Genomic DNA, 22,002 nt, shown 5'->3' with positions numbered 1-22,002 from the left:
CTCCCCGGGCCAAGTGAGGGCTGCGGCCAGGGTGTTAGGTCGGGAGGAGGCCCTTGCCTGATATACTCTGGTTTCTCTTCAGAACGTAAAAATCTTTCGCCTTTTACTAAAGATTTCCGTGGAGAGGAGCAAAACTGAGTTTTATGGCAATTTTTGCATGCTCCAGCTTGCTGGGGTTTCCTTCTTTGGGTTGAACGACAGAATGAGCGGGAGGTGGCTGTAGTGGGAGGCTGACTCCTGTGGCTGCTGCTGGGAGGGAGGCGGTCCTCATTTGAATATTGTGGCCATGGACGGCCCGCTTTTTGGGGAGCAGGAAGCTCGTTTGAAGGGGTGACCCTCTGGTGGAAAGGAGGGCTCAGAGAAGGGAGCAGCCTGGGGAAGATGGCCTCTCGCCGGGCTGGCTGTGTGGTACCGTTTGGTTTAGCCATCATCAACCCCCTGCCTCCCCTTTTCTAGGAGGTCTCCCCGGGCCAAGTGAGGGCTGCGGCCAGGGTGTTAGGTCGGGAGGAGGCCCTTGCCTGATATACTCTGGTTTCTCTTCAGAACGTAAAAATCTTTCGCCTTTTACTAAAGATTTCCGTGGAGAGGAGCAAAACTGAGTTTTATGGCAATTTTTGCATGCTCCGGCTTGCTGGGGTTTCCTTCTTTGGGTTGAACGACAGAATGAGCGGGAGGTGGCTGTAGTGGGAGGCTGACTCCTGTGGCTGCTGCTGGGAGGGAGGCGGTCCTCATTTGAATATTGTGGCCATGGACGGCCCGCTTTTTGGGGAGCAGGAAGCTCGTTTGAAGGGGTGACCCTCTGGTGGAAAGGAGGGCTCAGAGAAGGGAGCAGCCTGGGGAAGATGGCCTCTCGCCGGGCTGGCTGTGTGGTACCGTTTGGTTTAGCCATCATCAACCCCCTGCCTCCCCTTTTCTAGGAGGTCTCCCCGGGCCAAGTGAGGGCTGCGGCCAGGGTGTTAGGTCGGGAGGAGGCCCTTGCCTGATATACTCTGGTTTCTCTTCAGAACGTAAAAATCTTTCGCCTTTTACTAAAGATTTCCGTGGAGAGGAGCAAAACTGAGTTTTATGGCAATTTTTGCATGCTCCAGCTTGCTGGGGTTTCCTTCTTTGGGTTGAACGACAGAATGAGCGGGAGGTGGCTGTAGTGGGAGGCTGACTCCTGTGGCTGCTGCTGGGAGGGAGGCGGTCCTCATTTGAATATTGTGGCCATGGACGGCCCGCTTTTTGGGGAGCAGGAAGCTCGTTTGAAGGGGTGACCCTCTGGTGGAAAGGAGGGCTCAGAGAAGGGAGCAGCCTGGGGAAGATGGCCTCTCGCCGGGCTGGCTGTGTGGTACCGTTTGGTTTAGCCATCATCAACCCCCTGCCTCCCCTTTTCTAGGAGGTCTCCCCGGGCCAAGTGAGGGCTGCGGCCAGGGTGTTAGGTCGGGAGGAGGCCCTTGCCTGATATACTCTGGTTTCTCTTCAGAATGTAAAAATCTTTCGCCTTTTACTAAAGATTTCCGTGGAGAGGAGCAAAACTGAGTTTTATGGCAATTATTGCATGCTCCAGCTTGCTGGGGTTTCCTTCTTTGGGTTGAACGACAGAATGAGCGGGAGGTGGCTGTAGTGGGAGGCTGACTCCTGTGGCGGCTGCTGGGAGGGAGGCGGTCCTCATTTGAATATTGTGGCCATGGACGGCCCGCTTTTTGGGGAGCAGGAAGCTCGTTTGAAGGGGTGACCCTCTGGTGGAAAGGAGGGCTCAGAGAAGGGAGCAGCCTGGGGAAGATGGCCTCTCGCCGGGCTGGCTGTGTGGTACCGTTTGGTTTAGCCATCATCAACCCCCTGCCTCCCCTTTTCTAGGAGGTCTCCCCGGGCCAAGTGAGGGCTGCGGCCAGGGTGTTAGGTCGGGAGGAGGCCCTTGCCTGATATACTCTGGTTTCTCTTCAGAACGTAAAAATCTTTCGCCTTTTACTAAAGATTTCCGTGGAGAGGAGCAAAACTGAGTTTTATGGCAATTTTTGCATGCTCCAGCTTGCTGGGGTTTCCTTCTTTGGGTTGAACGACAGAATGAGCGGGAGGTGGCTGTAGTGGGAGGCTGACTCCTGTGGCTGCTGCTGGGAGGGAGGCGGTCCTCATTTGAATATTGTGGCCATGGACGGCCCGCTTTTTGGGGAGCAGGAAGCTCGTTTGAAGGGGTGACCCTCTGGTGGAAAGGAGGGCTCAGAGAAGGGAGCAGCCTGGGGAAGATGGCCTCTCGCCGGGCTGGCTGTGTGGTACCGTTTGGTTTAGCCATCATCAACCCCCTGCCTCCCCTTTTCTAGGAGGTCTCCCCGGGCCAAGTGAGGGCTGCGGCCCTTGCCTGATATACTCTGGTTTCTCTTCAGAACGTAAAAATCTTTCGCCTTTTACTAAAGATTTCCGTGGAGAGCAGCAAAACTGAGTTTTATGGCAATTTTTGCATGCTCCAGCTTGCTGGGGTTTCCTTCTTTGGGTTGAACGACAGAATGAGCGGGAGGTGGCTGTAGTGGGAGGCTGACTCCTGTGGCTGCTGCTGGGAGGGAGGCGGTCCTCATTTGAATATTGTGTCCATGGACGGCCCGCTTTTTGGGGAGCAGGAAGCTCGTTTGAAGGGGTGACCCTCTGGTGGAAAGGAGGGCTCAGAGAAGGGAGCAGCCTGGGGAAGATGGCCTCTCGCCGGGCTGGCTGTGTGGTACCGTTTGGTTTAGCCATCATCAACCCCCTGCCTCCCCTTTTCTAGGAGGTCTCCCCGGGCCAAGTGAGGGCTGCGGCCAGGGTGTTAGGTCGGGAGGAGGCCCTTGCCTGATATACTCTGGTTTCTCTTCAGAACGTAAAAATCTTTCGCCTTTTACTAAAGATTTCCGTGGAGAGGAGCAAAACTGAGTTTTATGGCAATTTTTGCATGCTCCAGCTTGCTGGGGTTTCCTTCTTTGGGTTGAACAACAGAATGAGCGGGAGGTGGCTGTAGTGGGAGGCTGACTCCTGTGGCTGCTGCTGGGAGGGAGGCGGTCCTCATTTGAATATTGTGGCCATGGACGGCCCGCTTTTTGGGGAGCAGGAAGCTCGTTTGAAGGGGTGACCCTCTGGTGGAAAGGAGGGCTCAGAGAAGGGAGCAGCCTGGGGAAGATGGCCTCTCGCCGGGCTGGCTGTGTGGTACCGTTTGGTTTAGCCATCATCAACCCCCTGCCTCCCCTTTTCTAGGAGGTCTCCCCGGGCCAAGTGAGGGCTGCGGCCAGGGTGTTAGGTCGGGAGGAGGCCCTTGCCTGATATACTCTGGTTTCTCTTCAGAACGTAAAAATCTTTCGCCTTTTACTAAAGATTTCCGTGGAGAGGAGCAAAACTGAGTTTTATGGCAATTTTTGCATGCTCCAGCTTGCTGGGGTTTCCTTCTTTGGGTTGAACGACAGAATGAGCGGGAGGTGGCTGTAGTGGGAGGCTGACTCCTGTGGCTGCTGCTGGGAGGGAGGCGGTCCTCATTTGAATATTGTGGCCATGGACGGCCCGCTTTTTGGGGAGCAGGAAGCTCGTTTGAAGGGGTGACCCTCTGGTGGAAAGGAGGGCTCAGAGAAGGGAGCAGCCTGGGGAAGATGGCCTCTCGCCGGGCTGGCTGTGTGGTACCGTTTGGTTTAGCCATCATCAACCCCCTGCCTCCCCTTTTCTAGGAGGTCTCCCCGGGCCAAGTGAGGGCTGCGGCCAGGGTGTTAGGTCGGGAGGAGGCCCTTGCCTGATATACTCTGGTTTCTCTTCAGAACGTAAAAATCTTTCGCCTTTTACTAAAGATTTCCGTGGAGAGCAGCAAAACTGAGTTTTATGGCAATTTTTGCATGCTCCAGCTTGCTGGGGTTTCCTTCTTTGGGTTGAACGACAGAATGAGCGGGAGGTGGCTGTAGTGGGAGGCTGACTCCTGTGGCTGCTGCTGGGAGGGAGGCGGTCCTCATTTGAATATTGTGGCCATGGACGGCCCGCTTTTTGGGGAGCAGGAAGCTCGTTTGAAGGGGTGACCCTCTGGTGGAAAGGAGGGCTCAGAGAAGGGAGCAGCCTGGGGAAGATGGCCTCTCGCCGGGCTGGCTGTGTGGTACCGTTTGGTTTAGCCATCATCAACCCCCTGCCTCCCCTTTTCTAGGAGGTCTCCCCGGGCCAAGTGAGGGCTGCGGCCAGGGTGTTAGGTCGGGAGGAGGCCCTTGCCTGATATACTCTGGTTTCTCTTCAGAACGTAAAAATCTTTCGCCTTTTACTAAAGATTTCCGTGGAGAGGAGCAAAACTGAGTTTTATGGCAATTTTTGCATGCTCCAGCTTGCTGGGGTTTCCTTCTTTGGGTTGAACGACAGAATGAGCGGGAGGTGGCTGTAGTGGGAGGCTGACTCCTGTGGCTGCTGCTGGGAGGGAGGCGGTCCTCATTTGAATATTGTGGCCATGGACGGCCCGCTTTTTGGGGAGCAGGAAGCTCGTTTGAAGGGGTGACCCTCTGGTGGAAAGGAGGGCTCAGAGAAGGGAGCAGCCTGGGGAAGATGGCCTCTCGCCGGGCTGGCTGTGTGGTACCGTTTGGTTTAGCCATCATCAACCCCCTGCCTCCCCTTTTCTAGGAGGTCTCCCCGGGCCAAGTGAGGGCTGCGGCCAGGGTGTTAGGTCGGGAGGAGGCCCTTGCCTGATATACTCTGGTTTCTCTTCAGAACGTAAAAATCTTTCGCCTTTTACTAAAGATTTCCGTGGAGAGGAGCAAAACTGAGTTTTATGGCAATTTTTGCATGCTCCAGCTTGCTGGGGTTTCCTTCTTTGGGTTGAACGACAGAATGAGCGGGAGGTGGCTGTAATGGGAGGCTGACTCCTGTGGCTGCTGCTGGGAGGGAGGCGGTCCTCATTTGAATATTGTGGCCATGGACGGCCCGCTTTTTGGGGAGCAGGAAGCTCGTTTGAAGGGGTGACCCTCTGGTGGAAAGGAGGGCTCAGAGAAGGGAGCAGCCTGGGGAAGATGGCCTCTCGCCGGGCTGGCTGTGTGGTACCGTTTGGTTTAGCCATCATCAACCCCCTGCCTCCCCTTTTCTAGGAGGTCTCCCCGGGCCAAGTGAGGGCTGCGGCCAGGGTGTTAGGTCGGGAGGAGGCCCTTGCCTGATATACTCTGGTTTCTCTTCAGAACGTAAAAATCTTTCGCCTTTTACTAAAGATTTCCGTGGAGAGGAGCAAAACTGAGTTTTATGGCAATTTTTGCATGCTCCAGCTTGCTGGGGTTTCCTTCTTTGGGTTGAACGACAGAATGAGCGGGAGGTGGCTGTAGTGGGAGGCTGACTCCTGTGGCTGCTGCTGGGAGGGAGGCGGTCCTCATTTGAATATTGTGGCCATGGATGGCCCGCTTTTTGGGGAGCAGGAAGCTCGTTTGAAGGGGTGACCCTCTGGTGGAAAGGAGGGCTCAGAGAAGGGAGCAGCCTGGGGAAGATGGCCTCTCGCCGGGCTGGCTGTGTGGTACCGTTTGGTTTAGCCATCATCAACCCCCTGCCTCCCCTTTTCTAGGAGGTCTCCCCGGGCCAAGTGAGGGCTGCGGCCAGGGTGTTAGGTCGGGAGGAGGCCCTTGCCTGATATACTCTGGTTTCTCTTCAGAACGTAAAAATCTTTCGCCTTTTACTAAAGATTTCCGTGGAGAGGAGCAAAACTGAGTTTTATGGCAATTTTTGCATGCTCCAGCTTGCTGGGGTTTCCTTCTTTGGGTTGAACGACAGAATGAGCGGGAGGTGGCTGTAGTGGGAGGCTGACTCCTGTGGCTGCTGCTGGGAGGGAGGCGGTCCTCATTTGAATATTGTGGCCATGGACGGCCCGCTTTTTGGGGAGCAGGAAGCTCGTTTGAAGGGGTGACCCTCTGGTGGAAAGGAGGGCTCAGAGAAGGGAGCAGCCTGGGGAAGATGGCCTCTCGCCGGGCTGGCTGTGTGGTACCGTTTGGTTTAGCCATCATCAACCCCCTGCCTCCCCTTTTCTAGGAGGTCTCCCCGGGCCAAGTGAGGGCTGCGGCCAGGGTGTTAGGTCGGGAGGAGGCCCTTGCCTGATATACTCTGGTTTCTCTTCAGAACGTAAAAATCTTTCGCCTTTTACTAAAGATTTCCGTGGAGAGGAGCAAAACTGAGTTTTATGGCAATTTTTGCATGCTCCAGCTTGCTGGGGTTTCCTTCTTTGGGTTGAACGACAGAATGAGCGGGAGGTGGCTGTAGTGGGAGGCTGACTCCTGTGGCTGCTGCTGGGATTGAGGCGGTCCTCATTTGAATATTGTGGCCATGGACGGCCCGCTTTTTGGGGAGCAGGAAGCTCGTTTGAAGGGGTGATCCTCTGGTGGAAAGGAGGGCTCAGAGAAGGGAGCAGCCTGGGGAAGATGGCCTCTCGCCGGGCTGGCTGTGTGGTACCGTTTGGTTTAGCCATCATCAACCCCCTGCCTCCCCTTTTCTAGGAGGTCTCCCCGGGCCAAGTGAGGGCTGCGGCCAGGGTGTTAGGTCGGGAGGAGGCCCTTGCCTGATATACTCTGGTTTCTCTTCAGAACGTAAAAATCTTTCGCCTTTTACTAAAGATTTCCGTGGAGAGGAGCAAAACTGAGTTTTATGGCAATTTTTGCATGCTCCAGCTTGCTGGGGTTTCCTTCTTTGGGTTGAACGACAGAATGAGCGGGAGGTGGCTGTAGTGGGAGGCTGACTCCTGTGGCTGCTGCTGGGAGGGAGGCGGTCCTCATTTGAATATTGTGGCCATGGACGGCCCGCTTTTTGGGGAGCAGGAAGCTCGTTTGAAGGGGTGACCCTCTGGTGGAAAGGAGGGCTCAGAGAAGGGAGCAGCCTGGGGAAGATGGCCTCTCGCCGGGCTGGCTGTGTGGTACCGTTTGGTTTAGCCATCATCAACCCCCTGCCTCCCCTTTTCTAGGAGGTCTCCCCGGGCCAAGTGAGGGCTGCGGCCAGGGTGTTAGGTCGGGAGGAGGCCCTTGCCTGATATACTCTGGTTTCTCTTCAGAACGTAAAAATCTTTCGCCTTTTACTAAAGATTTCCGTGGAGAGGAGCAAAACTGAGTTTTATGGCAATTTTTGCATGCTCCAGCTTGCTGGGGTTTCCTTCTTTGGGTTGAACGACAGAATGAGCGGGAGGTGGCTGTAGTGGGAGGCTGACTCCTGTGGCTGCTGCTGGGAGGGAGGCGGTCCTCATTTGAATATTGTGGCCATGGACGGCCCGCTTTTTGGGGAGCAGGAAGCTCGTTTGAAGGGGTGACCCTCTGGTGGAAAGGAGGGCTCAGAGAAGGGAGCAGCCTGGGGAAGATGGCCTCTCGCCGGGCTGGCTGTGTGGTACCGTTTGGTTTAGCCATCATCAACCCCCTGCCTCCCCTTTTCTAGGAGGTCTCCCCGGGCCAAGTGAGGGCTGCGGCCAGGGTGTTAGGTCGGGAGGAGGCCCTTGCCTGATATACTCTGGTTTCTCTTCAGAACGTAAAAATCTTTCGCCTTTTACTAAAGATTTCCGTGGAGAGGAGCAAAACTGAGTTTCATGGCAATTTTTGCATGCTCCAGCTTGCTGGGGTTTCCTTCTTTGGGTTGAACGACAGAATGAGCGGGAGGTGGCTGTAGTGGGAGGCTGACTCCTGTGGCTGCTGCTGGGAGGGAGGCGGTCCTCATTTGAATATTGTGGCCATGGACGGCCCGCTTTTTGGGGAGCAGGAAGCTCGTTTGAAGGGGTGACCCTCTGGTGGAAAGGAGGGCTCAGAGAAGGGAGCAGCCTGGGGAAGATGGCCTCTCGCCGGGCTGGCTGTGTGGTACCGTTTGGTTTAGCCATCATCAACCCCCTGCCTCCCCTTTTCTAGGAGGTCTCCCCGGGCCAAGTGAGGGCTGCGGCCAGGGTGTTAGGTCGGGAGGAGGCCCTTGCCTGATATACTCTGGTTTCTCTTCAGAACGTAAAAATCTTTCGCCTTTTACTAAAGATTTCCGTGGAGAGGAGCAAAACTGAGTTTTATGGCAATTTTTGCATGCTCCAGCTTGCTGGGGTTTCCTTCTTTGGGTTGAACGACAGAATGAGCGGGAGGTGGCTGTAGTGGGAGGCTGACTCCTGTGGCTGCTGCTGGGAGGGAGGCGGTCCTCATTTGAATATTGTGGCCATGGACGGCCCGCTTTTTGGGGAGCAGGAAGCTCGTTTGAAGGGGTGACCCTCTGGTGGAAAGGAGGGCTCAGAGAAGGGAGCAGCCTGGGGAAGATGGCCTCTCGCCGGGCTGGCTGTGTGGTACCGTTTGGTTTAGCCATCATCAACCCCCTGCCTCCCCTTTTCTAGGAGGTCTCCCCGGGCCAAGTGAGGGCTGCGGCCAGGGTGTTAGGTCGGGAGGAGGCCCTTGCCTGATATACTCTGGTTTCTCTTCAGAACGTAAAAATCTTTCGCCTTTTACTAAAGATTTCCGTGGAGAGGAGCAAAACTGAGTTTTATGGCAATTTTTGCATGCTCCAGCTTGCTGGGGTTTCCTTCTTTGGGTTGAACGACAGAATGAGCGGGAGGTGGCTGTAGTGGGAGGCTGACTCCTGTGGCTGCTGCTGGGAGGGAGGCGGTCCTCATTTGAATATTGTGGCCATGGACGGCCCGCTTTTTGGGGAGCAGGAAGCTCGTTTGAAGGGGTGACCCTCTGGTGGAAAGGAGGGCTCAGAGAAGGGAGCAGCCTGGGGAAGATGGCCTCTCGCCGGGCTGGCTGTGTGGTACCGTTTGGTTTAGCCATCATCAACCCCCTGCCTCCCCTTTTCTAGGAGGTCTCCCCGGGCCAAGTGAGGGCTGCGGCCAGGGTGTTAGGTCGGGAGGAGGCCCTTGCCTGATATACTCTGGTTTCTCTTCAGAACGTAAAAATCTTTCGCCTTTTACTAAAGATTTCCGTGGAGAGGAGCAAAACTGAGTTTTATGGCAATTTTTGCATGCTCCAGCTTGCTGGGGTTTCCTTCTTTGGGTTGAACGACAGAATGAGCGGGAGGTGGCTGTAGTGGGAGGCTGACTCCTGTGGCTGCTGCTGGGAGGGAGGCGGTCCTCATTTGAATATTGTGGCCATGGACGGCCCGCTTTTTGGGGAGCAGGAAGCTCGTTTGAAGGGGTGACCCTCTGGTGGAAAGGAGGGCTCAGAGAAGGGAGCAGCCTGGGGAAGATGGCCTCTCGCCGGGCTGGCTGTGTGGTACCGTTTGGTTTAGCCATCATCAACCCCCTGCCTCCCCTTTTCTAGGAGGTCTCCCCGGGCCAAGTGAGGGCTGCGGCCAGGGTGTTAGGTCGGGAGGAGGCCCTTGCCTGATATACTCTGGTTTCTCTTCAGAATGTAAAAATCTTTCGCCTTTTACTAAAGATTTCCGTGGAGAGGAGCAAAACTGAGTTTTATGGCAATTTTTGCATGCTCCAGCTTGCTGGGGTTTCCTTCTTTGGGTGGAACGACAGAATGAGCGGGAGGTGGCTGTAGTGGGAGGCTGACTCCTGTGGCTGCTGCTGGGAGGGAGGCGGTCGTCATTTGAATATTGTGGCCATGGACGGCCCGCTTTTTGGGGAGCAGGAAGCTCGTTTGAAGGGGTGACCCTCTGGTGGAAAGGAGGGCTCAGAGAAGGGAGCAGCCTGGGGAAGATGGCCTCTCGCCGGGCTGGCTGTGTGGTACCGTTTGGTTTAGCCATCATCAACCCCCTGCCTCCCCTTTTCTAGGAGGTCTCCCCGGGCCAAGTGAGAGCTGCGGCCAGGGTGTTAGGTCGGGAGGAGGCCCTTGCCTGATATACTCTGGTTTCTCTTCAGAACGTAAAAATCTTTCGCCTTTTACTAAAGATTTCCGTGGAGAGGAGCAAAACTGAGTTTTATGGCAATTTTTGCATGCTCCAGCTTGCTGGGGTTTCCTTCTTTGGGTTGAATGACAGAATGAGCGGGAGGTGGCTGTAGTGGGAGGCTGACTCCTGTGGCTGCTGCTGGGAGGGAGGCGGTCCTCATTTGAATATTGTGGCCATGGACGGCCCGCTTTTTGGGGAGCAGGAAGCTCGTTTGAAGGGGTGACCCTCTGGTGGAAAGGAGGGCTCAGAGAAGGGAGCAGCCTGGGGAAGATGGCCTCTCGCCGGGCTGGCTGTGTGGTACCGTTTGGTTTAGCCATCATCAACCCCCTGCCTCCCCTTTTCTAGGAGGTCTCCCCGGGCCAAGTGAGGGCTGCGGCCAGGGTGTTAGGTCGGGAGGAGGCCCTTGCCTGATATACTCTGGTTTCTCTTCAGAACGTAAAAATCTTTCGCCTTTTACTAAAGATTTCCGTGGAGAGGAGCAAAACTGAGTTTTATGGCAATTTTTGCATGCTCCAGCTTGCTGGGGTTTCCTTCTTTGTGTTGAACGACAGAATGAGCGGGAGGTGGCTGTAGTGGGAGGCTGACTCCTGTGGCTGCTGCTGGGAGGGAGGCGGTCCTCATTTGAATATTGTGGCCATGGACGGCCCGCTTTTTGGGGAGCAGGAAGCTCGTTTGAAGGGGTGACCCTCTGGTGGAAAGGAGGGCTCAGAGAAGGGAGCAGCCTGGGGAAGATGGCCTCTCGCCGGGCTGGCTGTGTGGTACCGTTTGGTTTAGCCATCATCAACCCCCTGCCTCCCCTTTTCTAGGAGGTCTCCCCGGGCCAAGTGAGGGCTGCGGCCAGGGTGTTAGGTCGGGAGGAGGCCCTTGCCTGATATACTCTGGTTTCTCTTCAGAACGTAAAAATCTTTCGCCTTTTACTAAAGATTTCCGTGGAGAGGAGCAAAACTGAGTTTTATGGCAATTTTTGCATGCTCCAGCTTGCTGGGGTTTCCTTCTTTGGGTTGAACGACAGAATGAGCGGGAGGTGGCTGTAGTGGGAGGCTGACTCCTGTGGCTGCTGCTGGGAGGGAGGCGGTCCTCATTTGAATATTGTGGCCATGGACGGCCCGCTTTTTGGGGAGCAGGAAGCTCGTTTGAAGGGGTGACCCTCTGGTGGAAAGGAGGGCTCAGAGAAGGGAGCAGCCTGGGGAAGATGGCCTCTCGCCGGGCTGGCTGTGTGGTACCGTTTGGTTTAGCCATCATCAACCCCCTGCCTCCCCTTTTCTAGGAGGTCTCCCCGGGCCAAGTGAGGGCTGCGGCCAGGGTGTTAGGTCGGGAGGAGGCCCTTGCCTGATATACTCTGGTTTCTCTTCAGAACGTAAAAATCTTTCGCCTTTTACTAAAGATTTCCGTGGAGAGGAGCAAAACTGAGTTTTATGGCAATTTTTGCATGCTCCAGCTTGCTGGGGTTTCCTTCTTTGGGTTGAACGACAGAATGAGCGGGAGGTGGCTGTAGTGGGAGGCTGACTCCTGTGGCTGCTGCTGGGAGGGAGGCGGTCCTCATTTGAATATTGTGGCCATGGACGGCCCGCTTTTTGGGGAGCAGGAAGCTCGTTTGAAGGGGTGACCCTCTGGTGGAAAGGAGGGCTCAGAGAAGGGAGCAGCCTGGGGAAGATGGCCTCTCGCCGGGCTGGCTGTGTGGTACCGTTTGGTTTAGCCATCATCAACCCCCTGCCTCCCCTTTTCTAGGAGGTCTCCCCGGGCCAAGTGAGGGCTGCGGCCAGGGTGTTAGGTCGGGAGGAGGCCCTTGCCTGATATACTCTGGTTTCTCTTCAGAACGTAAAAATCTTTCGCCTTTTACTAAAGATTTCCGTGGAGAGGAGCAAAACTGAGTTTTATGGCAATTTTTGCATGCTCCAGCTTGCTGGGGTTTCCTTCTTTGGGTTGAACGACAGAATGAGCGGGAGGTGGCTGTAGTGGGAGGCTGACTCCTGTGGCTGCTGCTGGGAGGGAGGCGGTCCTCATTTGAATATTGTGGCCATGGACGGCCCGCTTTTTGGGGAGCAGGAAGCTCGTTTGAAGGGGTGACCCTCTGGTGGAAAGGAGGGCTCAGAGAAGGGAGCAGCCTGGGGAAGATGGCCTCTCGCCGGGCTGGCTGTGTGGTACCATTTGGTTTAGCCATCATCAACCCCCTGCCTCCCCTTTTCTAGGAGGTCTCCCCGGGCCAAGTGAGGGCTGCGGCCAGGGTGTTAGGTCGGGAGGAGGCCCTTGCCTGATATACTCTGGTTTCTCTTCAGAACGTAAAAATCTTTCGCCTTTTACTAAAGATTTCCGTGGAGAGGAGCAAAACTGAGTTTTATGGCAATTTTTGCATGCTCCAGCTTGCTGGGGTTTCCTTCTTTGGGTTGAACGACAGAATGAGCGGGAGGTGGCTGTAGTGGGAGGCTGACTCCTGTGGCTGCTGCTGGGAGGGAGGCGGTCCTCATTTGAATATTGTGGCCATGGACGGCCCGCTTTTTGGGGAGCAGGAAGCTCGTTTGAAGGGGTGACCCTCTGGTGGAAAGGAGGGCTCAGAGAAGGGAGCAGCCTGGGGAAGATGGCCTCTCGCCGGGCTGGCTGTGTGGTACCGTTTGGTTTAGCCATCATCAACCCCCTGCCTCCCCTTTTCTAGGAGGTCTCCCCGGGCCAAGTGAGGGCTGCGGCCAGGGTGTTAGGTCGGGAGGAGGCCCTTGCCTGATATACTCTGGTTTCTCTTCAGAACGTAAAAATCTTTCGCCTTTTACTAAAGATTTCCGTGGAGAGGAGCAAAACTGAGTTTTATGGCAATTTTTGCATGCTCCAGCTTGCTGGGGTTTCCTTCTTTGGGTTGAACGACAGAATGAGCGGGAGGTGGCTGTAGTGGGAGGCTGACTCCTGTGGCTGCTGCTGGGAGGGAGGCGGTCCTCATTTGAATATTGTGGCCATGGACGGCCCGCTTTTTGGGGAGCAGGAAGCTCGTTTGAAGGGGTGACCCTCTGGTGGAAAGGAGGGCTCAGAGAAGGGAGCAGCCTGGGGAAGATGGCCTCTCGCCGGGCTGGCTGTGTGGTACCGTTTGGTTTAGCCATCATCAACCCCCTGCCTCCCCTTTTCTAGGAGGTCTCCCCGGGCCAAGTGAGGGCTGCGGCCAGGGTGTTAGGTCGGGAGGAGGCCCTTGCCTGATATACTCTGGTTTCTCTTCAGAACGTAAAAATCTTTCGCCTTTTACTAAAGATTTCCGTGGAGAGGAGCAAAACTGAGTTTTATGGCAATTTTTGCATGCTCCAGCTTGCTGGGGTTTCCTTCTTTGGGTTGAACGACAGAATGAGCGGGAGGTGGCTGTAGTGGGAGGCTGACTCCTGTGGCTGCTGCTGGGAGGGAGGCGGTCCTCATTTGAATATTGTGGCCATGGACGGCCCGCTTTTTGGGGAGCAGGAAGCTCGTTTGAAGGGGTGACCCTCTGGTGGAAAGGAGGGCTCAGAGAAGGGAGCAGCCTGGGGAAGATGGCCTCTCGCCGGGCTGGCTGTGTGGTACCGTTTGGTTTAGCCATCATCAACCCCCTGCCTCCCCTTTTCTAGGAGGTCTCCCCGGGCCAAGTGAGGGCTGCGGCCAGGGTGTTAGGTCGGGAGGAGGCCCTTGCCTGATATACTCTGGTTTCTCTTCAGAGCGTAAAAATCTTTCGCCTTTTACTAAAGATTTCCGTGGAGAGGAGCAAAACTGAGTTTTATGGCAATTTTTGCATGCTCCAGCTTGCTGGGGTTTCCTTCTTTGGGTTGAACGACAGAATGAGCGGGAGGTGGCTGTAGTGGGAGGCTGACTCCTGTGGCTGCTGCTGGGAGGGAGGCGGTCCTCATTTGAATATTGTGGCCATGGACGGCCCGCTTTTTGGGGAGCAGGAAGCTCGTTTGAAGGGGTGACCCTCTGGTGGAAAGGAGGGCTCAGAGAAGGGAGCAGCCTGGGGAAGATGGCCTCTCGCCGGGCTGGCTGTGTGGTACCGTTTGGTTTAGCCATCATCAACCCCCTGCCTCCCCTTTTCTAGGAGGTCTCCCCGGGCCAAGTGAGGGCTGCGGCCAGGGTGTTAGGTCGGGAGGAGGCCCTTGCCTGATATACTCTGGTTTCTCTTCAGAACGTAAAAATCTTTCGCCTTTTACTAAAGATTTCCGTGGAGAGGAGCAAAACTGAGTTTTATGGCAATTTTTGCATGCTCCAGCTTGCTGGGGTTTCCTTCTTTGGGTTGAACGACAGAATGAGCGGGAGGTGGCTGTAGTGGGAGGCTGACTCCTGTGGCTGCTGCTGGGAGGGAGGCGGTCCTCATTTGAATATTGTGGCCATGGACGGCCCGCTTTTTGGGGAGCAGGAAGCTCGTTTGAAGGGGTGACCCTCTGGTGGAAAGGAGGGCTCAGAGAAGGGAGCAGCCTGGGGAAGATGGCCTCTCGCCGGGCTGGCTGTGTGGTACCGTTTGGTTTAGCCATCATCAACCCCCTGCCTCCCCTTTTCTAGGAGGTCTCCCCGGGCCAAGTGAGGGCTGCGGCCAGGGTGTTAGGTCGGGAGGAGGCCCTTGCCTGATATACTCTGGTTTCTCTTCAGAACGTAAAAATCTTTCGCCTTTTACTAAAGATTTCCGTGGAGAGGAGCAAAACTGAGTTTGATGGCAATTTTTGCATGCTCCAGCTTGCTGGGGTTTCCTTCTTTGGGTTGAACGACAGAATGAGCGGGAGGTGGCTGTAGTGGGAGGCTGACTCCTGTGGCTGCTGCTGGGAGGGAGGCGGTCCTCATTTGAATATTGTGGCCATGGACGGCCCGCTTTTTGGGGAGCAGGAAGCTCGTTTGAAGGGGTGACCCTCTGGTGGAAAGGAGGGCTCAGAGAAGGGAGCAGCCTGGGGAAGATGGCCTCTCGCCGGGCTGGCTGTGTGGTACCGTTTGGTTTAGCCATCATCAACCCCCTGCCTCCCCTTTTCTAGGAGGTCTCCCCGGGCCAAGTGAGGGCTGCGGCCAGGGTGTTAGGTCGGGAGGAGGCCCTTGCCTGATATACTCTGGTTTCTCTTCAGAACGTAAAAATCTTTCGCCTTTTACTAAAGATTTCCGTGGAGAGGAGCAAAACTGAGTTTTATGGCAATTTTTGCATGCTCCAGCTTGCTGGGGTTTCCTTCTTTGGGTTGAACGACAGAATGAGCGGGAGGTGGCTGTAGTGGGAGGCTGACTCCTGTGGCTGCTGCTGGGAGGGATGCGGTCCTCATTTGAATATTGTGGCCATGGACGGCCCGCTTTTTGGGGAGCAGGAAGCTCGTTTGAAGGGGTGACCCTCTGGTGGAAAGGAGGGCTCAGAGAAGGGAGCAGCCTGGGGAAGATGGCCTCTCGCCGGGCTGGCTGTGTGGTACCGTTTGGTTTAGCCATCATCAACCCCCTGCCTCCCCTTTTCTAGGAGGTCTCCCCGGGCCAAGTGAGGGCTGCGGCCAGGGTGTTAGGTCGGGAGGAGGCCCTTGCCTGATATACTCTGGTTTCTCTTCAGAACGTAAAAATCTTTCGCCTTTTACTAAAGATTTCCGTGGAGAGGAGCAAAACTGAGTTTTATGGCAATTTTTGCATGCTCCAGCTTGCTGGGGTTTCCTTCTTTGGGTTGAACGACAGAATGAGCGGGAGGTGGCTGTAGTGGGAGGCTGACTCCTGTGGCTGCTGCTGGGAAGGAGGCGGTCCTCATTTGAATATTGTGGCCATGGACGGCCCGCTTTTTGGGGAGCAGGAAGCTCGTTTGAAGGGGTGACCCTCTGGTGGAAAGGAGGGCTCAGAGAAGGGAGCAGCCTGGGGAAGATGGCCTCTCGCCGGGCTGGCTGTGTGGTACCGTTTGGTTTAGCCATCATCAACCCCCTGCCTCCCCTTTTCTAGGAGGTCTCCCCGGGCCAAGTGAGGGCTGCGGCCAGGGTGTTAGGTCGGGAGGAGGCCCTTGCCTGATATACTCTGGTTTCTCTTCAGAACGTAAAAATCTTTCGCCTTTTACTAAAGATTTCCGTGGAGAGGAGCAAAACTGAGTTTTATGGCAATTTTTGCATGCTCCAGCTTGCTGGGGTTTCCTTCTTTGGGTTGAACGACAGAATGAGCGGGAGGTGGCTGTAGTGGGAGGCTGACTCCTGTGGCTGCTGCTGGGAGGGAGGCGGTCCTCATTTGAATATTGTGGCCATGGACGGCCCGCTTTTTGGGGAGCAGGAAGCTCGTTTGAAGGGGTGACCCTCTGGTGGAAAGGAGGGCTCAGAGAAGGGAGCAGCCTGGGGAAGATGGCCTCTCGCCGGGCTGGCTGTGTGGTACCGTTTGGTTTAGCCATCATCAACCCCCTGCCTCCCCTTTTCTAGGAGGTCTCCCCGGGCCAAGTGAGGGCTGCGGCCAGGGTGTTAGGTCGGGAGGAGGCCCTTGCCTGATATACTCTGGTTTCTCTTCAGAACGTAAAAATCTTTCGCCTTTTACTAAAGATTTCCGTGGAGAGGAGCAAAACTGAGTTTTATGGCAATTTTTGCATGCTCCAGCTTGCTGGGGTTTCCTTCTTTGGGTTGAACGACAGAATGAGCGGGAGGTGGCTGTAGTGGGAGGCTGACTCCTGTGGCTGCTGCTGGGAGGGAGGCGGTCCTCATTTGAATATTGTGGCCATGGACGGCCCGCTTTTTGGGGAGCAGGAAGCTCGTTTGAAGGGGTGACCCTCTGGTGGAAAGGAGGGCTCAGAGAAGGGAGCAGCCTGGGGAAGATGGCCTCTCGCCGGGCTGGCTGTGTGGTACCGTTTGGTTTAGCCATCATCAACCCCCTGCCTCCCCTTTTCTAGGAGGTCTCCCCGGGCCAAGTGAGGGCTGCGGCCAGGGTGTTAGGTCGGGAGGAGGCCCTTGCCTGATATACTCTGGTTTCTCTTCAGAACGTAAAAATCTTTCGCCTTTTACTAAAGATTTCCGTGGAGAGGAGCAAAACTGAGTTTTATGGCAATTTTTGCATGCTCCAGCTTGCTGGGGTTTCCTTCTTTGGGTTGAACGACAGAATGAGCGGGAGGTGGCTGTAGTGGGAGGCTGACTCCTGTGGCTGCTGCTGGGAGGGAGGCGGTCCTCATTTGAATATTGTGGCCATGGACGGCCCGCTTTTTGGGGAGCAGGAAGCTCGTTTGAAGGGGTGACCCTCTGGTGGAAAGGAGGGCTCAGAGAAGGGAGCAGCCTGGGGAAGATGGCCTCTCGCCGGGCTGGCTGTGTGGTACCGTTTGGTTTAGCCATCATCAACCCCCTGCCTCCCCTTTTCTAGGAGGTCTCCCCGGGCCAAGTGAGGGCTGCGGCCAGGGTGTTAGGTCGGGAGGAGGCCCTTGCCTGATATACTCTGGTTTCTCTTCAGAACGTAAAAATCTTTCGCCTTTTACTAAAGATTTCCGTGGAGAGGAGCAAAACTGAGTTTTATGGCAATTTTTGCATGCTCCAGCTTGCTGGGGTTTCCTTCTTTGGGTTGAATGACAGAATGAGCGGGAGGTGGCTGTAGTGGGAGGCTGACTCCTGTGGCTGCTGCTGGGAGGGAGGCGGTCCTCATTTGAATATTGTGGCCATGGACGGCCCGCTTTTTGGGGAGCAGGAAGCTCGTTTGAAGGGGTGACCCTCTGGTGGAAAGGAGGGCTCAGAGAAGGGAGCAGCCTGGGGAAGATGGCCTCTCGCCGGGCTGGCTGTGTGGTACCATTTGGTTTAGCCATCATCAACCCCCTGCCTCCCCTTTTCTAGGAGGTCTCCCCGGGCCAAGTGAGGGCTGCGGCCAGGGTGTTAGGTCGGGAGGAGGCCCTTGCCTGATATACTCTGGTTTCTCTTCAGAACGTAAAAATCTTTCGCCTTTTACTAAAGATTTCCGTGGAGAGGAGCAAAACTGAGTTTGATGGCAATTTTTGCATGCTCCAGCTTGCTGGGGTTTCCTTCTTTGGGTTGAACGACAGAATGAGCGGGAGGTGGCTGTAGTGGGAGGCTGACTCCTGTGGCTGCTGCTGGGAGGGAGGCGGTCCTCATTTGAATATTGTTGCCATGGACGGCCCGCTTTTTGGGGAGCAGGAAGCTCGTTTGAAGGGGTGACCCTCTGGTGGAAAGGAGGGCTCAGAGAAGGGAGCAGCCTGGGGAAGATGGCCTCTCGCCGGGCTGGCTGTGTGGTACCGTTTGGTTTAGCCATCATCAACCCCCTGCCTCCCCTTTTCTAGGAGGTCTCCCCGGGCCAAGTGAGGGCTGCGGCCAGGGTGTTAGGTCGGGAGGAGGCCCTTGCCTGATATACTCTGGTTTCTCTTCAGAACGTAAAAATCTTTCGCCTTTTACTAAAGATTTCCGTGGAGAGGAGCAAAACTGAGTTTTATGGCAATTTTTGCATGCTCCAGCTTGCTGGGGTTTCCTTCTTTGGGTTGAACGACAGAATGAGCGGGAGGTGGCTGTAGTGGGAGGCTGACTCCTGTGGCTGCTGCTGGGAGGGAGGCGGTCCTCATTTGAATATTGTGGCCATGGACGGCCCGCTTTTTGGGGAGCAGGAAGCTCGTTTGAAGGGGTGACCCTCTGGTGGAAAGGAGGGCTCAGAGAAGGGAGCAGCCTGGGGAAGATGGCCTCTCGCCGGGCTGGCTGTGTGGTACCATTTGGTTTAGCCATCATCAACCCCCTGCCTCCCCTTTTCTAGGAGGTCTCCCCGGGCCAAGTGAGGGCTGCGGCCAGGGTGTTAGGTCGGGAGGAGGCCCTTGCCTGATATACTCTGGTTTCTCTTCAGAACGTAAAAATCTTTCGCCTTTTACTAAAGATTTCCGTGGAGAGGAGCAAAACTGAGTTTTATGGCAATTTTTGCATGCTCCAGCTTGCTGGGGTTTCCTTCTTTGGGTTGAACGACAGAATGAGCGGGAGGTGGCTGTAGTGGGAGGCTGACTCCTGTGGCTGCTGCTGGGAGGGAGGCGGTCCTCATTTGAATATTGTGGCCATGGACGGCCCGCTTTTTGGGGAGCAGGAAGCTCGTTTGAAGGGGTGACCCTCTGGTGGAAAGGAGGGCTCAGAGAAGGGAGCAGCCTGGGGAAGATGGCCTCTCGCCGGGCTGGCTGTGTGGTACCGTTTGGTTTAGCCATCATCAACCCCCTGCCTCCCCTTTTCTAGGAGGTCTCCCCGGGCCAAGTGAGGGCTGCGGCCAGGGTGTTAGGTCGGGAGGAGGCCCTTGCCTGATATACTCTGGTTTCTCTTCAGAACGTAAAAATCTTTCGCCTTTTACTAAAGATTTCCGTGGAGAGGAGCAAAACTGAGTTTTATGGCAATTTTTGCATGCTCCAGCTTGCTGGGGTTTCCTTCTTTGGGTTGAACGACAGAATGAGCGGGAGGTGGCTGTAGTGGGAGGCTGACTCCTGTGGCTGCTGCTGGGAGGGAGTCGGTCCTCATTTGAATATTGTGGCCATGGACGGCCCGCTTTTTGGGGAGCAGGAAGCTCGTTTGAAGGGGTGACCCTCTGGTGGAAAGGAGGGCTCAGAGAAGGGAGCAGCCTGGGGAAGATGGCCTCTCGCCGGGCTGGCTGTGTGGTACCGTTTGGTTTAGCCATCATCAACCCCCTGCCTCCCCTTTTCTAGGAGGTCTCCCCGGGCCAAGTGAGGGCTGCGGCCAGGGTGTTAGGTCGGGAGGAGGCCCTTGCCTGATATACTCTGGTTTCTCTTCAGAACGTAAAAATCTTTCGCCTTTTACTAAAGATTTCCGTGGAGAGGAGCAAAACTGAGTTTTATGGCAATTTTTGCATGCTCCAGCTTGCTGGGGTTTCCTTCTTTGGGTTGAACGACAGAATGAGCGGGAGGTGGCTGTAGTGGGAGGCTGACTCCTGTGGCTGCTGCTGGGAGGGAGGCGGTCCTCATTTGAATATTGTGGCCATGGACGGCCCGCTTTTTGTGGAGCAGGAAGCTCGTTTGAAGGGGTGACCCTCTGGTGGAAAGGAGGGCTCAGAGAAGGGAGCAGCCTGGGGAAGATGGCCTCTCGCCGGGCTGGCTGTGTGGTACCGTTTGGTTTAGCCATCATCAACCCCCTGCCTCCCCTTTTCTAGGAGGTCTCCCCGGGCCAAGTGAGGGCTGCGGCCAGGGTGTTAGGTCGGGAGGAGGCCCTTGCCTGATATACTCTGGTTTCTCTTCAGAACGTAAAAATCTTTCGCCTTTTACTAAAGATTTCCGTGGAGAGGAGCAAAACTGAGATTTATGGCAATTTTTGCATGCTCCAGCTTGCTGGGGTTTCCTTCTTTGGGTTGAACGACAGAATGAGCGGGAGGTGGCTGTAGTGGGAGGCTGACTCCTGTGGCTGCTGCTGGGAGGGAGGCGGTCCTCATTTGTATATTGTGGCCATGGACGGCCCGCTTTTTGGGGAGCAGGAAGCTCGTTTGAAGGGGTGACCCTCTGGTGGAAAGGAGGGCTCAGAGAAGGGAGCAGCCTGGGGAAGATGGCCTCTCGCCGGGCTGGCTGTGTGGTACCGTTTGGTTTAGCCATCATCAACCCCCTGCCTCCCCTTTTCTAGGAGGTCTCCCCGGGCCAAGTGAGGGCTGCGGCCAGGGTGTTAGGTCGGGAGGAGGCCCTTGCCTGATATACTCTGGTTTCTCTTCAGAACGTAAAAATCTTTTGCCTTTTACTAAAGATTTCCGTGGAGAGGAGCAAAACTGAGATTTATGGCAATTTTTGCATGCTCCAGCTTGCTGGGGTTTCCTTCTTTGGGTTGAACGACAGAATGAGCGGGAGGTGGCTGTAGTGGGAGGCTGACTCCTGTGGCTGCTGCTGAGAGGGAGGCGGTCCTCATTTGAATATTGTGGCCATGGACGGCCCGCTTTTTGGGGAGCAGGAAGCTCGTTTGAAGGGGTGACCCTCTGGTGGAAAGGAGGGCTCAGAGAAGGGAGCAGCCTGGGGAAGATGGCCTCTCGCCGGGCTGGCTGTGTGGTACCGTTTGGTTTAGCCATCATCAACCCCCTGCCTCCCCTTTTCTAGGAGGTCTCCCCGGGCCAAGTGAGGGCTGCGGCCAGGGTGTTAGGTCGGGAGGAGGCCCTTGCCTGATATACTCTGGTTTCTCTTCAGAACGTAAAAATCTTTCGCCTTTTACTAAAGATTTCCGTGGAGAGGAGCAAAACTGAGATTTATGGCAATTTTTGCATGCTCCAGCTTGCTGGGGTTTCCTTCTTTGGGTTGAACGACAGAATGAGCGGGAGGTGGCTGTAGTGGGAGGCTGACTCCTGTGGCTGCTGCTGGGAGGGAGGCGGTCCTCATTTGAATATTGTGGCCATGGACGGCCCGCTTTTTGGGGAGCAGGAAGCTCGTTTGGAGGGGTGACCCTCTGGTGGAAAGGAGGGCTCAGAGAAGGGAGCAGCCTGGGGAAGATGGCCTCTCGCCGGGCTGGCTGTGTGGTACCGTTTGGTTTAGCCATCATCAACCCCCTGCCTCCCCTTTTCTAGGAGGTCTCCCCGGGCCAAGTGAGGGCTGCGGCCAGGGTGTTAGGTCGGGAGGAGGCCCTTGCCTGATATACTCTGGTTTCTCTTCAGAACGTAAAAATCTTTCGCCTTTTACTAAAGATTTCCGTGGAGAGGAGCAAAACTGAGTTTTATGGCAATTTTTGCATGCTCCAGCTTGCTGGGGTTTCCTTCTTTGGGTTGAACGACAGAATGAGCGGGAGGTGGCTGTAGTGGGAGGCTGACTCCTGTGGCTGCTGCTGGGAGGGAGGCGGTCCTCATTTGAATATTGTGGCCATGGACGGCCCGCTTTTTGGGGAGCAGGAAGCTCGTTTGAAGGGGTGACCCTCTGGTGGAAAGGAGGGCTCAGAGAAGGGAGCAGCCTGGGGAAGATGGCCTCTCGCCGGGCTGGCTGTGTGGTACCGTTTGGTTTAGCCATCATCAACCCCCTGCCTCCCCTTTTCTAGGAGGTCTCCCCGGGCCAAGTGAGGGCTGCGGCCAGGGTGTTAGGTCGGGAGGAGGCCCTTGCCTGATATACTCTGGTTTCTCTTCAGAACGTAAAAATCTTTCGCCTTTTACTAAAGATTTCCGTGGAGAGGAGCAAAACTGAGTTTTATGGCAATTTTTGCATGCTCCAGCTTGCTGGGGTTTCCTTCTTTGGGTTGAACGACAGAATGAGCGGGAGGTGGCTGTAGTGGGAGGCTGACTCCTGTGGCTGCTGCTGGGAGGGAGGCGGTCCTCATTTGAATATTGTGGCCATGGACGGCCCGCTTTTTGGGGAGCAGGAAGCTCGTTTGAAGGGGTGACCCTCTGGTGGAAAGGAGGGCTCAG

The 22,002-nt window shown here is 55.6% G+C and overlaps 48 non-coding genes across 48 annotated transcripts; all 48 read left to right on the top strand.

Moving 5' to 3' along the window:
* Positions 1–62: 62 nt before the first annotated feature.
* LOC142298279 (U5 spliceosomal RNA) lies at positions 63–178 on the top strand. The gene has a single exon (XR_012752487.1). It is a non-coding gene; the product is annotated as a U5 spliceosomal RNA (small nuclear RNA).
* Positions 179–523: 345 nt separating this feature from the next.
* Positions 524–639, top strand: LOC142297611 (U5 spliceosomal RNA). Its single transcript, XR_012751889.1, has one exon. It is a non-coding gene; the product is annotated as a U5 spliceosomal RNA (small nuclear RNA).
* A 345-nt stretch (positions 640–984) lies between these two features.
* On the top strand, positions 985–1,100 carry LOC142298278 (U5 spliceosomal RNA). The gene has a single exon (XR_012752486.1). It is a non-coding gene; the product is annotated as a U5 spliceosomal RNA (small nuclear RNA).
* A 345-nt stretch (positions 1,101–1,445) lies between these two features.
* On the top strand, positions 1,446–1,561 carry LOC142297813 (U5 spliceosomal RNA). Its single transcript, XR_012752083.1, has one exon. It is a non-coding gene; the product is annotated as a U5 spliceosomal RNA (small nuclear RNA).
* Positions 1,562–1,906: 345 nt separating this feature from the next.
* Positions 1,907–2,022, top strand: LOC142298277 (U5 spliceosomal RNA). The gene has a single exon (XR_012752485.1). It is a non-coding gene; the product is annotated as a U5 spliceosomal RNA (small nuclear RNA).
* A 321-nt stretch (positions 2,023–2,343) lies between these two features.
* On the top strand, positions 2,344–2,459 carry LOC142297708 (U5 spliceosomal RNA). The gene has a single exon (XR_012751983.1). It is a non-coding gene; the product is annotated as a U5 spliceosomal RNA (small nuclear RNA).
* Positions 2,460–2,804: 345 nt separating this feature from the next.
* LOC142298276 (U5 spliceosomal RNA) lies at positions 2,805–2,920 on the top strand. Its single transcript, XR_012752484.1, has one exon. It is a non-coding gene; the product is annotated as a U5 spliceosomal RNA (small nuclear RNA).
* Positions 2,921–3,265: 345 nt separating this feature from the next.
* On the top strand, positions 3,266–3,381 carry LOC142298274 (U5 spliceosomal RNA). The gene has a single exon (XR_012752482.1). It is a non-coding gene; the product is annotated as a U5 spliceosomal RNA (small nuclear RNA).
* Positions 3,382–3,726: 345 nt separating this feature from the next.
* On the top strand, positions 3,727–3,842 carry LOC142297707 (U5 spliceosomal RNA). Its single transcript, XR_012751982.1, has one exon. It is a non-coding gene; the product is annotated as a U5 spliceosomal RNA (small nuclear RNA).
* A 345-nt stretch (positions 3,843–4,187) lies between these two features.
* Positions 4,188–4,303, top strand: LOC142298273 (U5 spliceosomal RNA). The gene has a single exon (XR_012752481.1). It is a non-coding gene; the product is annotated as a U5 spliceosomal RNA (small nuclear RNA).
* A 345-nt stretch (positions 4,304–4,648) lies between these two features.
* LOC142298272 (U5 spliceosomal RNA) lies at positions 4,649–4,764 on the top strand. Its single transcript, XR_012752480.1, has one exon. It is a non-coding gene; the product is annotated as a U5 spliceosomal RNA (small nuclear RNA).
* Positions 4,765–5,109: 345 nt separating this feature from the next.
* Positions 5,110–5,225, top strand: LOC142298271 (U5 spliceosomal RNA). Its single transcript, XR_012752479.1, has one exon. It is a non-coding gene; the product is annotated as a U5 spliceosomal RNA (small nuclear RNA).
* A 345-nt stretch (positions 5,226–5,570) lies between these two features.
* LOC142298270 (U5 spliceosomal RNA) lies at positions 5,571–5,686 on the top strand. Its single transcript, XR_012752478.1, has one exon. It is a non-coding gene; the product is annotated as a U5 spliceosomal RNA (small nuclear RNA).
* A 345-nt stretch (positions 5,687–6,031) lies between these two features.
* Positions 6,032–6,147, top strand: LOC142298269 (U5 spliceosomal RNA). Its single transcript, XR_012752477.1, has one exon. It is a non-coding gene; the product is annotated as a U5 spliceosomal RNA (small nuclear RNA).
* A 345-nt stretch (positions 6,148–6,492) lies between these two features.
* Positions 6,493–6,608, top strand: LOC142298268 (U5 spliceosomal RNA). Its single transcript, XR_012752476.1, has one exon. It is a non-coding gene; the product is annotated as a U5 spliceosomal RNA (small nuclear RNA).
* A 345-nt stretch (positions 6,609–6,953) lies between these two features.
* Positions 6,954–7,069, top strand: LOC142298267 (U5 spliceosomal RNA). Its single transcript, XR_012752475.1, has one exon. It is a non-coding gene; the product is annotated as a U5 spliceosomal RNA (small nuclear RNA).
* Positions 7,070–7,414: 345 nt separating this feature from the next.
* Positions 7,415–7,530, top strand: LOC142297596 (U5 spliceosomal RNA). The gene has a single exon (XR_012751874.1). It is a non-coding gene; the product is annotated as a U5 spliceosomal RNA (small nuclear RNA).
* A 345-nt stretch (positions 7,531–7,875) lies between these two features.
* Positions 7,876–7,991, top strand: LOC142298266 (U5 spliceosomal RNA). Its single transcript, XR_012752474.1, has one exon. It is a non-coding gene; the product is annotated as a U5 spliceosomal RNA (small nuclear RNA).
* A 345-nt stretch (positions 7,992–8,336) lies between these two features.
* Positions 8,337–8,452, top strand: LOC142298265 (U5 spliceosomal RNA). Its single transcript, XR_012752473.1, has one exon. It is a non-coding gene; the product is annotated as a U5 spliceosomal RNA (small nuclear RNA).
* Positions 8,453–8,797: 345 nt separating this feature from the next.
* LOC142298262 (U5 spliceosomal RNA) lies at positions 8,798–8,913 on the top strand. The gene has a single exon (XR_012752471.1). It is a non-coding gene; the product is annotated as a U5 spliceosomal RNA (small nuclear RNA).
* Positions 8,914–9,258: 345 nt separating this feature from the next.
* Positions 9,259–9,374, top strand: LOC142297648 (U5 spliceosomal RNA). The gene has a single exon (XR_012751925.1). It is a non-coding gene; the product is annotated as a U5 spliceosomal RNA (small nuclear RNA).
* Positions 9,375–9,719: 345 nt separating this feature from the next.
* LOC142298261 (U5 spliceosomal RNA) lies at positions 9,720–9,835 on the top strand. The gene has a single exon (XR_012752470.1). It is a non-coding gene; the product is annotated as a U5 spliceosomal RNA (small nuclear RNA).
* A 345-nt stretch (positions 9,836–10,180) lies between these two features.
* LOC142298260 (U5 spliceosomal RNA) lies at positions 10,181–10,296 on the top strand. Its single transcript, XR_012752469.1, has one exon. It is a non-coding gene; the product is annotated as a U5 spliceosomal RNA (small nuclear RNA).
* A 345-nt stretch (positions 10,297–10,641) lies between these two features.
* LOC142298259 (U5 spliceosomal RNA) lies at positions 10,642–10,757 on the top strand. Its single transcript, XR_012752468.1, has one exon. It is a non-coding gene; the product is annotated as a U5 spliceosomal RNA (small nuclear RNA).
* A 345-nt stretch (positions 10,758–11,102) lies between these two features.
* LOC142298258 (U5 spliceosomal RNA) lies at positions 11,103–11,218 on the top strand. The gene has a single exon (XR_012752467.1). It is a non-coding gene; the product is annotated as a U5 spliceosomal RNA (small nuclear RNA).
* Positions 11,219–11,563: 345 nt separating this feature from the next.
* LOC142298257 (U5 spliceosomal RNA) lies at positions 11,564–11,679 on the top strand. The gene has a single exon (XR_012752466.1). It is a non-coding gene; the product is annotated as a U5 spliceosomal RNA (small nuclear RNA).
* Positions 11,680–12,024: 345 nt separating this feature from the next.
* On the top strand, positions 12,025–12,140 carry LOC142298256 (U5 spliceosomal RNA). The gene has a single exon (XR_012752465.1). It is a non-coding gene; the product is annotated as a U5 spliceosomal RNA (small nuclear RNA).
* A 345-nt stretch (positions 12,141–12,485) lies between these two features.
* LOC142298255 (U5 spliceosomal RNA) lies at positions 12,486–12,601 on the top strand. Its single transcript, XR_012752464.1, has one exon. It is a non-coding gene; the product is annotated as a U5 spliceosomal RNA (small nuclear RNA).
* Positions 12,602–12,946: 345 nt separating this feature from the next.
* On the top strand, positions 12,947–13,062 carry LOC142298254 (U5 spliceosomal RNA). Its single transcript, XR_012752463.1, has one exon. It is a non-coding gene; the product is annotated as a U5 spliceosomal RNA (small nuclear RNA).
* Positions 13,063–13,407: 345 nt separating this feature from the next.
* LOC142297589 (U5 spliceosomal RNA) lies at positions 13,408–13,523 on the top strand. The gene has a single exon (XR_012751867.1). It is a non-coding gene; the product is annotated as a U5 spliceosomal RNA (small nuclear RNA).
* A 345-nt stretch (positions 13,524–13,868) lies between these two features.
* Positions 13,869–13,984, top strand: LOC142298253 (U5 spliceosomal RNA). The gene has a single exon (XR_012752462.1). It is a non-coding gene; the product is annotated as a U5 spliceosomal RNA (small nuclear RNA).
* A 345-nt stretch (positions 13,985–14,329) lies between these two features.
* LOC142297601 (U5 spliceosomal RNA) lies at positions 14,330–14,445 on the top strand. Its single transcript, XR_012751879.1, has one exon. It is a non-coding gene; the product is annotated as a U5 spliceosomal RNA (small nuclear RNA).
* Positions 14,446–14,790: 345 nt separating this feature from the next.
* On the top strand, positions 14,791–14,906 carry LOC142298251 (U5 spliceosomal RNA). Its single transcript, XR_012752460.1, has one exon. It is a non-coding gene; the product is annotated as a U5 spliceosomal RNA (small nuclear RNA).
* Positions 14,907–15,251: 345 nt separating this feature from the next.
* Positions 15,252–15,367, top strand: LOC142298250 (U5 spliceosomal RNA). Its single transcript, XR_012752459.1, has one exon. It is a non-coding gene; the product is annotated as a U5 spliceosomal RNA (small nuclear RNA).
* A 345-nt stretch (positions 15,368–15,712) lies between these two features.
* LOC142298249 (U5 spliceosomal RNA) lies at positions 15,713–15,828 on the top strand. The gene has a single exon (XR_012752458.1). It is a non-coding gene; the product is annotated as a U5 spliceosomal RNA (small nuclear RNA).
* Positions 15,829–16,173: 345 nt separating this feature from the next.
* On the top strand, positions 16,174–16,289 carry LOC142298248 (U5 spliceosomal RNA). The gene has a single exon (XR_012752457.1). It is a non-coding gene; the product is annotated as a U5 spliceosomal RNA (small nuclear RNA).
* Positions 16,290–16,634: 345 nt separating this feature from the next.
* On the top strand, positions 16,635–16,750 carry LOC142298247 (U5 spliceosomal RNA). The gene has a single exon (XR_012752456.1). It is a non-coding gene; the product is annotated as a U5 spliceosomal RNA (small nuclear RNA).
* Positions 16,751–17,095: 345 nt separating this feature from the next.
* LOC142298246 (U5 spliceosomal RNA) lies at positions 17,096–17,211 on the top strand. Its single transcript, XR_012752455.1, has one exon. It is a non-coding gene; the product is annotated as a U5 spliceosomal RNA (small nuclear RNA).
* A 345-nt stretch (positions 17,212–17,556) lies between these two features.
* LOC142297600 (U5 spliceosomal RNA) lies at positions 17,557–17,672 on the top strand. Its single transcript, XR_012751878.1, has one exon. It is a non-coding gene; the product is annotated as a U5 spliceosomal RNA (small nuclear RNA).
* Positions 17,673–18,017: 345 nt separating this feature from the next.
* LOC142298245 (U5 spliceosomal RNA) lies at positions 18,018–18,133 on the top strand. Its single transcript, XR_012752454.1, has one exon. It is a non-coding gene; the product is annotated as a U5 spliceosomal RNA (small nuclear RNA).
* A 345-nt stretch (positions 18,134–18,478) lies between these two features.
* LOC142298244 (U5 spliceosomal RNA) lies at positions 18,479–18,594 on the top strand. The gene has a single exon (XR_012752453.1). It is a non-coding gene; the product is annotated as a U5 spliceosomal RNA (small nuclear RNA).
* Positions 18,595–18,939: 345 nt separating this feature from the next.
* On the top strand, positions 18,940–19,055 carry LOC142298243 (U5 spliceosomal RNA). The gene has a single exon (XR_012752452.1). It is a non-coding gene; the product is annotated as a U5 spliceosomal RNA (small nuclear RNA).
* Positions 19,056–19,400: 345 nt separating this feature from the next.
* On the top strand, positions 19,401–19,516 carry LOC142298242 (U5 spliceosomal RNA). Its single transcript, XR_012752451.1, has one exon. It is a non-coding gene; the product is annotated as a U5 spliceosomal RNA (small nuclear RNA).
* Positions 19,517–19,861: 345 nt separating this feature from the next.
* LOC142297717 (U5 spliceosomal RNA) lies at positions 19,862–19,977 on the top strand. The gene has a single exon (XR_012751991.1). It is a non-coding gene; the product is annotated as a U5 spliceosomal RNA (small nuclear RNA).
* Positions 19,978–20,322: 345 nt separating this feature from the next.
* Positions 20,323–20,438, top strand: LOC142297721 (U5 spliceosomal RNA). The gene has a single exon (XR_012751995.1). It is a non-coding gene; the product is annotated as a U5 spliceosomal RNA (small nuclear RNA).
* A 345-nt stretch (positions 20,439–20,783) lies between these two features.
* LOC142297715 (U5 spliceosomal RNA) lies at positions 20,784–20,899 on the top strand. The gene has a single exon (XR_012751990.1). It is a non-coding gene; the product is annotated as a U5 spliceosomal RNA (small nuclear RNA).
* A 345-nt stretch (positions 20,900–21,244) lies between these two features.
* On the top strand, positions 21,245–21,360 carry LOC142298240 (U5 spliceosomal RNA). Its single transcript, XR_012752449.1, has one exon. It is a non-coding gene; the product is annotated as a U5 spliceosomal RNA (small nuclear RNA).
* Positions 21,361–21,705: 345 nt separating this feature from the next.
* LOC142298239 (U5 spliceosomal RNA) lies at positions 21,706–21,821 on the top strand. The gene has a single exon (XR_012752448.1). It is a non-coding gene; the product is annotated as a U5 spliceosomal RNA (small nuclear RNA).
* The last annotated feature ends 181 nt before the right edge of the window (positions 21,822–22,002 follow it).

This window comes from Anomaloglossus baeobatrachus, chromosome 3 (genome assembly GCF_048569485.1).
Source record: "Anomaloglossus baeobatrachus isolate aAnoBae1 chromosome 3, aAnoBae1.hap1, whole genome shotgun sequence".
Taxonomy (NCBI): domain Eukaryota; kingdom Metazoa; phylum Chordata; class Amphibia; order Anura; family Aromobatidae; genus Anomaloglossus; species Anomaloglossus baeobatrachus.
This window is presented reverse-complemented; position numbering and strand designations above follow the sequence as displayed.